At 48.3% G+C, this 12,354-nt stretch overlaps 1 protein-coding gene across 2 annotated transcripts in view; it reads right to left on the bottom strand.

Annotated features, from left to right (window-relative positions):
- Smpd3 (sphingomyelin phosphodiesterase 3) overlaps positions 1-12,354 on the bottom strand; it is an 81,107-nt gene that overhangs the window by 24,466 nt on the left and 44,287 nt on the right. Inside the window, exon 2 of one of the 2 annotated variants that reach the window (XM_038312691.1) lies at positions 2,404-2,469. The gene's annotated coding sequence lies outside the window, so the exon portion shown is untranslated. Of the gene's footprint in view, positions 1-2,403; positions 2,632-12,354 lie in introns of those variants that run through there. The other variant, XM_038312690.1, reaches the window with a different exon arrangement.

The raw sequence follows: 12,354 nt of genomic DNA, 5'->3' as shown, positions 1-12,354 counted from the left end.
GGCCTCTTCTATATCCTGCCTCCTCTCCGTAGCCTGCAGTTCTGCCTCTGGAGCCAAATCACCTCCCACCACAAACTACAGTAGCCTTGCCCGACTCCCGTGCACCTAGCTCCTTCCTCTGGCTCACCTGGTCACTGGTGGGTTCTTTCTAAACTGCACAATAGACTACATTGCTTCTTCTTAAGCCCTTTGGTGGCTCTTGCTGATGCTCCATCAACTTGGCGGGGGAGCGGGCTCTGCCCAGCAGCCCGGTTTCTATGTTTCCTACTTCTGGAGCCCCAAGAGCTCAGACCTGAGCAGTTTGCCATGGAACCTTTGCAGGGACAGTTGCTTTGGCCCGCATCTGTGCAGAAGGATGTGGCTTCAGCAGAGGAGCTCAGCTTCCAGAGCACAATAATGATCCTTCTGTTAAGTTTCAGCCAGTCCCACCCGAGATCACTGCAGCCCTCAGGCCTGCCTGAAACAGACACATATGTCTTGGCAGTTGGTTGTCTTTCTGCAGCCCCGGAAAAGAAAGGTGACTAGCTCCTGTAACACAGATTTGACCAAATGGCTCTGGGAAGGAGTGGTCTTGAGAACAAGAGGACAAGAAAGATGGTGACACAGGACCGGGGCAAAGAGCAGGAAAACAGGGATTAAACAAGTAAAAGCTCTTATTGAATCTCCCCTCCCTCCCCTGCTGTCTTTCTTCTTTCTATTCTTTTTTTTTTCTGACTAGAAGCTCAAGCTATGTCAGCATGTCCCATACTTTAAGCCAGTGGGGTCTTCCATTCCTCCCAGAGAATGAGGGCACTGCTTTCTAACTCTGAGGCCCAAAGAGGGACAAGTCGATGACACCTCCACTGCCCATAGCCCTCACGGGCTGATTTCACCATCTGCCCCTGAGCTGTGGCTAGTAGGGAGTAGGAAGCCTGCTACCTGACTGACAGGTGGCAGCCTTGTACACTAAGGACATTGAACCACAGCCAGAATGGCTTCAGGAAGCCAGGTCCTGAGTCCACCGGCAGCCACTCAGGACCTCAGACTTCTTTCCTTTTGCTTTCTTTCTCTCTGTATGCTGAGATGGGACACAGCCAAGAACCAGGGCACGGCAAAGACATGAGACAGACTGGAAATGAGCATAGAAAAGCAGAAATCATCCACCTGCCTTTTGGGGCCATGTGGACAGTTGTCAAGCACCTTCAGAAACCATGTTCTCGTCGTGAAGGGTACATTTGATACTTCACGGCCACCCCACATGGGTGCAGATGACCCCATTGTACATGCCCAGACACGTACAATGAGGAAACAGTGATTCGGGGATAAATGGCAGATCCCGAGAGGTGGCAGTTGAGTCATGTGACTCCAGCTTCCCTTTTCTCTCTACTCTCTCAGAAAGGCTAAGTATAGATGATAAGCAGACATATTCAGAACCACCCAGTCCCAGACCCCCTTCCACCCAGCCAGAGTCCTGGGGGAGAACGGCACAGTTCCCACCCTGTCTGCCTAGTCCGTCTCTTTCAGCGTCCACAGGGTAAGACCCCTGCTGTGTGTTAATCCTCCTAAAGGTTCCATTCACCACCTACTGGGTGTAGACTCCAGTGGTTGTTCTCCCTTTCTGGGGCCTGGCTTCATTGTTGCTGCGTTTACAGTCACTACTACCTTGAACCCTAAATCTTGCTCCTTCCTGGCCTGGCGACCTCCCTGGCAGCCCAGAACACATTTGGTTTACCAGTATTTTGGGAGGGGTTCTTACAGTGGTCTTGGCTTGAGGTTCTTGACTCTAGAGGGTTACTTTGTGTTCCTCTGTCTGCTTTATCCCTGGATTCTGAATACTCAGTAGTTTGAATCCTTCCCCTGATGTGATCAAAACGAAACTTTAAAGCTTCTGATGAATATTGCCAAACAGCTTTCTGCCAATGTCGCGCCAGTCCACCGGTTGTTTGAGAATGATTATTTCGCAATGCCCTTACCATTCTGGGTTTTAGAGGGGAAAGCATTAGAATTTATAGTTTAGTGAGCACAGTCATCTGGTCGCACTGTCGGGACCCTGTTACTCTACCCTGAAATACTTTTCTCCACGGCTTGGGCGTGCAGCCACTCCCACTTCGTGCTGCCACCACCTTCCGCAGAACGCAGAACGGCAAGCCCACATAGATTTCCTAGAGCCAATTTCAAACTCCTTTAGAGAACAACATAGCTCTTTCTTAAATGATTTCATTCAGCACCTCTTTAGGTAAAAATATTAACACATAACCCATTGCTAGGCATGAATGTAAATTCCAGGTCAGCCTGGGCCACATACTAAGACCTCATCTGAAAACCCAAAACTAAAGAAAGCAAGCCATAATACAGAGCAAAACAAGTAGCCCATGAGAGGAAGCCTAGAGGTTCATTTCCTGTAGCTCCAGAAGTCTGGCTTACCTGAGCAGGGGCCTTTGGGGCCTTGTGTCCTCGTCTCTGGAGAAGAGCCGTCCAGGCAATCAGGACCTGAAAGGAGAGGAGCCATTCACAGAAGTGACTGGAACGAGACAGCCACACAGGTGAGCCAGTACAAAGACCTCAGTGCTCCGCCTCACCTGGAGGCACTGCCACACCCTCCCTGTCGCCGGGACTGGAGTTTGAGGTACGGCTATTCTAACAGGAGTGCAGCCAGAGGGGATGAGGGCGGGGTTTATGCAACAGAAAGTGAAGATCGACAGGTAGGAGGGGCTCCGCGCGAGGTGGACGATCCTTCCACGTGGACTGCTGCACCCAGGCGGGCCCTCCTTGTGCAGGTTGAAAGGGGCACTGCAAAGAGGCAAATTCTGCTGTGGACTCGGATTTAATCTTGTAGGCGAAGCCAGAACAATTAGAGTGCTCTCTGGTAGCTGTGTGTAATCTCTGCCTCCCTTAGAAAGGGGGGGGGGGAGGTCTGTCGGGGTAGAGCCTGGTCGGGAAAGGGGGTTCCTGGACTCCTTGGCTGGAGTTCAGGAAGGAAGCAGCGTTATGGGGAAAAACCAGAGGGAATATCTGTAGCAGTTAAGAAGGAAAGATATGCAGAACATCGGAAGGAGGGCTGAGCAAGGGCATTTCATGAACCCTGCTGTGTCGTCGGAGGCGATTCTTGTGAGTGGAGGTCTTTGGACATGATGTGACTGACTCCCGATACCCCGCTTGCTTCCGCAGCCCAGGGATCCTGGCCCTATGCCCTAGAAAAGTTGTCCCGTCTCCTGTAGGGCCCCCTCCTACAGCTCCGCCCCATCCTCATGTGATGATCACGCACCAATCACTAACCAATCCTTGACTGTCCTGCCATTTGCCCCATCAAGCTCAGCCGCTACCCAAAACAGCCAGAGACACCCTCCTCTTGCCCTCCACCTTCTGCAAATCCATTGTCCTGCACTGTCTTAAGCCCTTCTATGATCCCCGCATCCTGAGTAAGGCTACCCACCGCATTCCTTAGAGACCTCCCCACAAGACCATACTTGATCACTGAATGAATCTGAAATTTGAGACTGAATTCATCTTTTTCTCATAACCAAATACATCATGGAAGCCCTGGTGGGAGTGTCTTTTCTCATAGCTTGGCTCCCTCTGTTGAGACATTGGCTCCAGGGAAAGCCTGGCTCTAGTCCAGCTGTCCTCCAGCATCCCTCCACTGGAACACTGGGGGATAAGGCAGGGGCGTGGCTCACTATGGATAGCATCTCAAAGGAGCATCAGTTTAGGTGCTCTCTGGTCAGGGTGAGTAGGAGGAGGTCCATAGGTTCAGGTTCTATTCAAGGTGACTCTGAATTCCCTAGAGGCCCCAGTTCCATGTGGTACCCTGGCCTTTTCTCTCAGAGAGAAGATCCTGCCCCACCCCTACTCCTTGGGAGTCCAGCCCAGTGGAAACTGACAAGTTATCTTGCTGACCTGGCCTCTTGGAGATTGGGGGATATCCTGATCCTCTCCTTGGAATCCTCCCTCCTTACTCTTGATAGGTGGGTGATTCAAGAATACAGGCTAGCAAGCCCCTGGAAGTAAACTTAAAGGAGGCAGGTCACGCCCGACTGCCTGAGCCTGTGTGACTCTCAGCCTCCACTGCCCTTTGGGCAGTCCTTCCTGCTGGAGAGGGGACATCAAGGCAGTCAGGGCCTGAAAGGAGATGAGGAAATCACAGTGGTGACCAAAACAGTCTGTGGAACTCAAGACAGCCACTGTGGGAGAAGCTCACTCCAGTCTCTAGTCTCTGACCTCCTACAGTTTACCAGATTGTCCCCACCAACTGCATAGCTCCCCCATTCCCAAAATTCCCTGCATGTAGTTTCCAAGTAGAACTAAATGACAGGAACTGGTTCTAGGGAGGAGTTCCTGAAGGGAAATGGAATCTTGGCAACCTTGACATTATAGGCCCCCTTTTCAAAGAAAAGAAAAAAAAATGAGATAGTTGATATTCTGAGCCAGACCTTGTTTTGAAATATGTTCTTCCTTGTCCCTTCACAAACGACAGTCTTTCTTTCTCTTTGAAAATCGGGTCATATCAAGTCAGAAATGGGGAAAATCCAATTAGAGCCTTCTTCTGCCAACTACCCATCTCAATATACTCCCAGGTAGGGCAGAATCAGTTCTAGCCATAGCCCCTTCATTGACATCATTTAGTACACACCGGTTTGAAATGGCATCCGTTGGAAATGCTGAAACAGAAGGACCTTTCATCCCTGGGTGAGCAGAGCAGGCTGCTTTCCTCTCCTGGTCCTGGAAGCTGGCTGTGTCTGGCTGGAGTCAGGGCCTCTAGCTTAAATAGGCGGCGGGAGTGGGGCAGGGCAGGCCTGTGGGGTGGGCATGGAAACTGGGCCATTTACCCAACACAGCAAAGCAGTGTCTGAGGAGCCAGCAGTGGTCTAGACACACGCCTGTCTGCCTGACTGCTTGTCCACCAGGTGGCCAGGAGCCCACAGGGCCTTAGACCACAGACCAGCACCTGGGGTGACCCTTGATGGATGTGTAGCTCTAAGGGAGACTCTGGTGCCTGGATACTCCAAGAGTACTCAGATTCCTGGATGCTCTGCCTCTCCTGGATAATGGGACTAACTGGAGCTGAATGGACTGTTCCCCAGAACCTCCAGCAACTCAGCAGGGTACCTCTCCGAGCCTGTCTGTACTTTTTTTTGAAACAAAGATAACTCTGATTTCATGTCTGCAGAAATAATGGTTTCCACACCAAGGCAGGAAGAAAGGCGGGCACACTCAGGCTGCCTGTGTGTGTATTTGGTTGAGACTGTGAGTGCCCAGTGTGCAGAAGTGCCCGGAGCAGCTGTAGAACAATGCTGGAGATCACAAACCTCAGCAGTGTCTGAAGGGCTGTGGGGGAACTGAGTGCTTTACTCGGTTGGTTCAAGTTGACCTTCTGGTGAGTCGAGGCAGTAGCCCTGCTTCAGCGAATGGAAGCTAGACCATCAGCTAGCAGGAAACTACGATGAAACAATAGTTTGTCATTTTATGCTGGTAAAATTTTACCCTTAAAAGTAAAAGTGAATTTGTGAATGCATAGTTGGAGTCACATCTAAGAACTCTTCCTTAACAGGAAAAATATAGATTTCTAGTTTGATTTAAAAATATTTATTCCTCATTTGCAAAACGGTAGCAACTCAGAGGTCCTGATTGATGGAATCAGAAAAATAAATCAGCTTTGCCATAAATACTGATGAAAGAGAAGCTGAGGTCGCATGATGAACAAACTCATCTGCCTATCATCAGGTGTCCTGGGTATTTGGGGGCCTAGAACCCTTTCAGATGCTCAGACTGCACTCATGGAAGGAACATGCATTTCAGAGCGCAGTTTGGGTTCAGAGCTGACCCCGAGCAACACTGGGCCTTCACTTAGCCTCTCTGAGCCGTCTTTGGCTAACTATCATTTTGCAGGGTTGTTGGGAGAATGTAGAGATGATATGGTATTAGGAGAAATGCCTGATAGATACCTAGTGATCTGTCGTCTGCTTTGGAAAGATAATTCTACAGGGGGATGGGCAGGAAGGGCAAAGTGCAGGAAAGCCAGTGCGGGCACCGAAGCAGGAAGACAACAGAACAGAGAGTGATCACATATATGGGGACACGTTAAGAGAGTAGCATGATGTCATAGACTGAATGTGTCCTCTCCCCAAGCTCATCGGTTGAAGTCCTAGGCCTCCACTGTGACTTTAATTGAAGAAAGGGCTTGTAAGGAAGTAATTTCAGTTAAATGAGATCATAAGGGTAGGGCCCTGATCAGATAAGACTGTTTTTTTTTTTTTAAAGAGAGATACTGCAGAATATTCACACCCAGTGAAGGCTTGTGGAGGCTCACAGAGAAGGTGGCCATCTATAAGGCAGGAAGGGAGTCCTCACTGAAATCAGGCAGACCTTAATCCCAGGACTATGAGAAAATAAATGCTATTTGTTTAAGCCACTCAATCTGTGCACCTTCATGGCAGGTGAAGCGGGTGGGAGTAAGAGGTAGCTAGCAGGGTATTCTGAGGCTTCCCAGTGCAGGCAGTCACTCCGCACCCAGTGTGTGAGCCTTGTATGAGCACTGTGTAGCATTTATGTGTGTGCCAGGTGACAATAAGACTCGGAGCTGAGGTCTGGGCTGGAGCAGAAATTGGGAATTATTAGGGTGTAGATGAAGTCTTCGGAGTGACAACATCTTGTCAGATCATTTATTCTTTCTTCTTCAGTTGGCTCATTCTAATTCTAATTCTTGTTACATAAGATAGCTTTTGTCTTTTACACCGTTATAAAAAAGCAGACATCCACCTTGGCTTTTAAAAGGCTCAACTGTGTACTAATTTGTCCTGGTCCCGCTACACGACTATTTTCGTCCTGCTTTACAATCTGATCCTGTTTAGGATCATAACTGAGCTAACACCCACATGTTTGGTTAGAATCACCCTATCCTCCCCCCCCCCCCCCCCCGCCAGCTCACTGTGTATTCAATATCTGTGACGCCAACTCTTTTGTCATTCTTAGCCAATCTCGAAACAGCATATCTTCTTTTCATTTCAACTCAGTGGATAATCTACAATTCAAGATGTTAGCACTTCTCTTCCAAGTTAACCTGAAAGGCACCGTGTATGTTCTTTAGCTTTAGGGTGGGTGTGTAGGTCACTTCTCTCCCCCCTCATCCCCTCCTTGAAGGCTGCATCCTGTTGCCGCTCTCTACGTTCATTTTAGCCCTGTGGTCCCATTCCCCTGTTCTAAACCAGTTATTTGCTCCTGTTTTCTTTTCTGCATTTTTTTTTGGGGGGGGGGGTTGATGTCTGCTTCATTCCCAGCACCACTGACTCCTTTGTTCTATTGTTTCAATTTTCTGTCGTTTACTCCTTCCAGGTGTTTCTCAATTCTTTTATGTTTTCAAGTTGGAATTACAGCCATTATCTGTTCTGATCTATTCCTCTTTGTACTTTTTTTTGAGGGGTTCATTTGGACCTTTTAAGTTATTACCAAGTTCTTTCTATTTGCTCCTTAGATCTTTAAGAATCCATCTTTTTTGTTATTTGGGGGTTTGATTTTTGAGACAGTCTCACTATTTATCTCAGGTTGGTCTTGAACTCAAGGCAATCTTCTGGCCTCAGCCTCCCAAGTGCTGAGATTACAGGTATGGCCACCACACCTAGCTCAGATTCCATCACTTAAAAGCTATATTGATTGATATTTCTCGAGGGCCTACTGTGTATAGATGCTACTGCTCATTAGTTAGCATTTGTAGTCAACCGCTTTTCTTCCAAGTTTAGGGCAATAACATCCAGAGTCTTCAGTTAGGGCTGCTTTGGGGGCCATTTCTGACTAAATAATTCATTTGTTCTATCTTGTTCCTAAAAAGAATGGAAAGGATTTCAACTATGCTCCTGTGTAAAATTTCACATGTTCTTTTTTCTTTCCTCCCCTTTCCCCTTTCATTCCATCTGTGTTCACATTCCATTTCTCTCAATAAAGTCAGAACACCCTAGAGGCATCCAGGCAGAGTTTGAAAACAAAGAGGCTGAGGAGTTAGGTGGCCTCGGGTGGACACAGAGCTGATATGACTGAGGCTTGTCCTCTTGATCCTTTGCTGGTAGTTTTGAAATGACCCTTTGGTTTACATTCCTGCTTGAATGGCTGTAACACAGAAGAGGCCACTGGGGTGTGACTCACTGTCAGCCCTGAGAGGGAACCGCTTTTTCTGTTGTTGCTCAATGGGGAGGGCACTAAAAACGGCAAGAGACACAGGTGATAGTGTTGGCTGGCTGAATGTAGACAGAATTGCTCCCCGCACCCCACCTCCCCTACACACACCTCATCCTCCCAAAGTCAGTATTTAGTGAGTATTGAACTCATAGAAGTGTTTCCTGTTTTCTGAATCTGAGATCTCCCTGTTTGGAGGGCAAATGGAATCTGGTAGAGAGGAAGGCTTCTTTGACCCTCTGTTCCCAAAGAACTCCAGAGTGGCCTCATTTAACACTTCTCGGGAGCCAGGTTTTGGAGTGACAGATTGATTGCTGTATGGGTGGTTACCAAAAAAGAATCTATTTTATTAGCTGTTTGTCTTGCAAAGTGAAATCGTTTTTTAAAACCTTATCAAAATGTCATCATCCCAGGGATTAGAACGTGTTCTCCAGCTCTGAGGGAAGATCTCAGTCCTGCGGGTAAAGAGCTGTCATGTCATGGTCTAGCCCCAGTCTCTGAGTGACAAGTCAGGACAGGTGAGCTTAGGCCTGGCTCCCTGAACCAACAGCTGTCATGTTGATCCCTTTTAATTATTGTCTTTGTTTTCAACACAAGGGAAGCAAAAGTCTAGAGATTCACGTATAGGAGAGACCATGTGTAGGTACCAGAAGTCTAGAGATTCACATAGATGAGAGACCATGTGTAGGTAACAAAAGTCTAGAGATTCACGTATAGGAGAGACCATGTATAGGTAACTTTGTCTTTTCTGTTTGAGGAAGAAAAATGTTTCACCTACTGATTTTTTTTCAGATTAAATTTAGAAAATATATTAAGAAATTAAAAAAAATATTTTGTCCTAGGTGGTGGTGGTGGTGCACACATTTAATCCCAGCACTTGGGAGGCAGAGGCAGGCAGATCTCTGAGTTTGAGGCCAGCCTGGTCTACACAATGAATTTCAGGACAGCCAGGGATACACAGAGAAATCCTGTTTCAAAAAATAAAAAAAAAAATGTATTTTGTTTGAAGTGTTTGCACGTGTAGCTCAGGGGCGCAACACTTGCCTAGCTTGGGTGAGGCCCTGGATTAGCTCTTCAGCACAGGGGTGGCAGGTATTCCGTTTCCTTTTGTGGCAGTTAAGGAGATTCAGAGAGAGAGTGGGGGTTACTGAGAGAAGGCAAGAATGGAGTGCAGCCGTCTCTCTTAACGTGCCCATCCGGCTTGACTGTCCATCCTCCTCAGCAGCTGACTGTACCTTGGGCCCCTACCTCCCTTTAACCTGTCCTGTCTGGAGTCAAGGCCAATCACAGTTATCTGAAGAGGCCATCTTCAGACCTACTCCCCCTTCCTTCACTGTCACCCCTTTTCAGCCCCCTCACCCCCCCCACTTAGTTCTTGTTTGTACACACGCTGGGATGCCGCTATTGAACCTGTATGTGGCCCCTGCCATCAGTCCACATCCAAGCCCATGATTTCCACGTGATGGGGTGTGGGTGGGTGGGGGTTTGTTCTCCTCTCCCTGGCCTCTTGGCGATCAGGGTACGTCCTCTCTAGCATCATCTCTACTCCTTCCTCCCACTGCCTCACTGTGTGGCCCCAACCTCTAGCCATCCTCTTGCCTAGAAACATGTTCTTCATGACCCCCTGTCTGTATCCATGCTGTCCCTTGTGTCTGGAACACCCTTCTTAGGTGGCCTACTTGGCACGTGTTAGGAAACCATTTTGTGTGAGATGGAACAGTGTAATGACTGCCAGACACGAAGCAGCTCAGGTGTGAGCCAAGCCTAAAGCAGGCTTTGATGTGGTAATGAACCAACCTGGAGACGGCAGGCTGCTCTGTTAGGGAACTAGACCTAAGCCACGAACCCCGGTAGTGCAAAACTAATGCCTATTAGAATTATACAAAAGCTGGAACTCTGGAGATGGCCCCTAGGACTGTACCACTGTGCTCCCTGGACACATCTTAAGACTGCACTGTATACATCAGCAAGGACTATGAGACTGGCCACTGTGAGGCTCTGGTTTCCAGCACCAGAGCTGAGTTCTCATGTGCTCCCCGTGAGCACTAGCTGTGGGCTGACATCTTCACAACAACAGTGCCATCTCCTCCCTGGCGCCACAGATGAAGGAGTTCATGGCAGATGCAGGTAGAGCTTGCAAGCCCCTGAAGCATTTTCACTGCAGAAGATTCCCTAGTGGAACCCTCCAGCAGTTTCTGTTCCACCAGCAGTCAGTGAGATGCCTGTTATATGAGATTACAGCAACCTTTATATTAGCATGGCACTGTAAGGAATGTTTGTGTGATAAACCAAGTACATCTGAAAGACAAATACCATGCAGGCATCCTAATCTCTGACTGCTCCTCAGCCCATCTGCAGTGCTCTCTGCAGCATCCTCCAAAGCTTAAATCTGAGGCTTCAATCCCTCCTTAGATTGACATCTCTAAGTTTTGTTTTTTAAAGCTTTATTTTTATTTTATGGTTATGAATGTTTGCCTGAAGTGTGTCTATGCACCATGTGTGTACCAGCTGCTCACAGTGGCCAGAAGACTGCATTGGTTCCCCTGGAGCCAGAGTTACAGATGGTTGTGGCTGCCATGTTGATGCTGGGGACTGGATCTCTGGCTCTTCTGCAAGAGCAGCAAGTGCTCCTCACCACTGAGAAATCTCTCTAGTTCTAGGCTTAAGCTTTTACAAGAGTTAAGAGCAGGAGTACCAAAGCCAGCAGGGCTCAGTCCCCAGGGAATACCGGGGGAACTTTAATGGGAGAAATAAAATGATTTCTAGCCATGCCTGCATGTCAGCCACCAAAAGGTTCAATTCTCTCTGCATCCACGAGGAGCACAGTGGGGACTGCTCCTGATTGAACTAATGCATCAATTAGGCTGCTTGTCATCAAGGAAGACTTGCAAAAGTGGAGCCTTGAAGGCTAGAGGTCTTGTGTGAACTCATGTAGGTGGTACTGGCCCTGACAGCCTGCTGGGATCACTGCCATCATTATCATCAAGAGGGTGCTTATCATGTGCTAGGCGTTGTGCTAAGAACACTGTATGTGTATTTTCTTGCTTTAGAACCTGAAACGGTTTGGTAGTTTTGTCCCTATTCTCAGAGTGGATGACTGCAAGTCAGAGTGGGGTGGTAACTTAAGTGGCTTGTCCAAAGTCACACAGCTAAAAATGTCGAGATTCTATGGGTAAAACATCTCTGAGGCTCTGTTCAGATGACTCTGAATGGCTAACAAATATACAATGGTCGCAGGCAAGGGAGAAACACCCTGGAGCAGTGGGAGAGCTTGCTGGCAACTTCCCTTTCATTTTGCAACTCTGGCCTAAGAGAGGTATGAGGGGATGCTGCTAGAATTTGTTGTTAGTACTTGAATGTGAACAGGTCTACCATCTGCTGTTTTAGGTGTCTAACCAAAGCTTCAGGGGATACCTCATAATGTATAAATCAGGTAGACCTATTGCTGTAGGCTGTGGGATAGGAAGGGACACGGGCCAAGCCCCATGTCACTTATCAGGTCTGTCAGCCTTGCCTCCTGAGCCCCACCTCTGTGTGTACAAGCCCGTGTGACCTTTCCATACACTGCTGAGCACACTCCCGACTGAACCACTCTCACGGCCTCAAGCAAGATCCATGCCCTGTGCCCACTCACCTCTCCTGGCTTGTTTTTTGCCAACCTTATTGTCACATCTCTTTGTTCTTAAAGACATCTATGTCTTTCTAATGTCCCTTCTTTAGCATGAGATCGACATCTTGTCTAGCTAGTGTATACTCGAGTTTCAGCCCATCACTCTCTTGGGGAGAGGTCCTATTCAGGAGCAGGCCATGGGAGGGCTAGAACCAGATTCCTACAGATAGGTAAGGCTGTCGGGACAATGACTGCAGAGAGTAATGCTTGTGCCTCAGACATGCCTCTCCACAGGGAAGTGTACATCTGGTTCTGGGATATGAGGGCCCTGTCTGGGAAAGAGATCACACAAGGGTGCTGTGCTGGACAGGGTCAGGGCTGCGATCACTTCGATATCTGCTAAAGCTCTCGATGTGGATACTGATTCTCAAGTCTGGCAGGGAGGAAAAAAGGGGGGTGGTGGTGGTCAAGGACATGACATTGGGGCTCACCCATTTTTGGTTTAGTGTGGAAAGAGGAACTAAAAGGAGCACCGAGAAAGGGGGAGATTTTGGGGATGGTGGCTAAAATGTAGCACTGTTCTTATTTAGTTCTCAATTTTT

The sequence above is a fragment of the Arvicola amphibius genome, chromosome 15 (genome assembly GCF_903992535.2).
Source record: "Arvicola amphibius chromosome 15, mArvAmp1.2, whole genome shotgun sequence".
Lineage (NCBI taxonomy): Eukaryota > Metazoa > Chordata > Mammalia > Rodentia > Cricetidae > Arvicola > Arvicola amphibius.
This window is presented reverse-complemented; position numbering and strand designations above follow the sequence as displayed.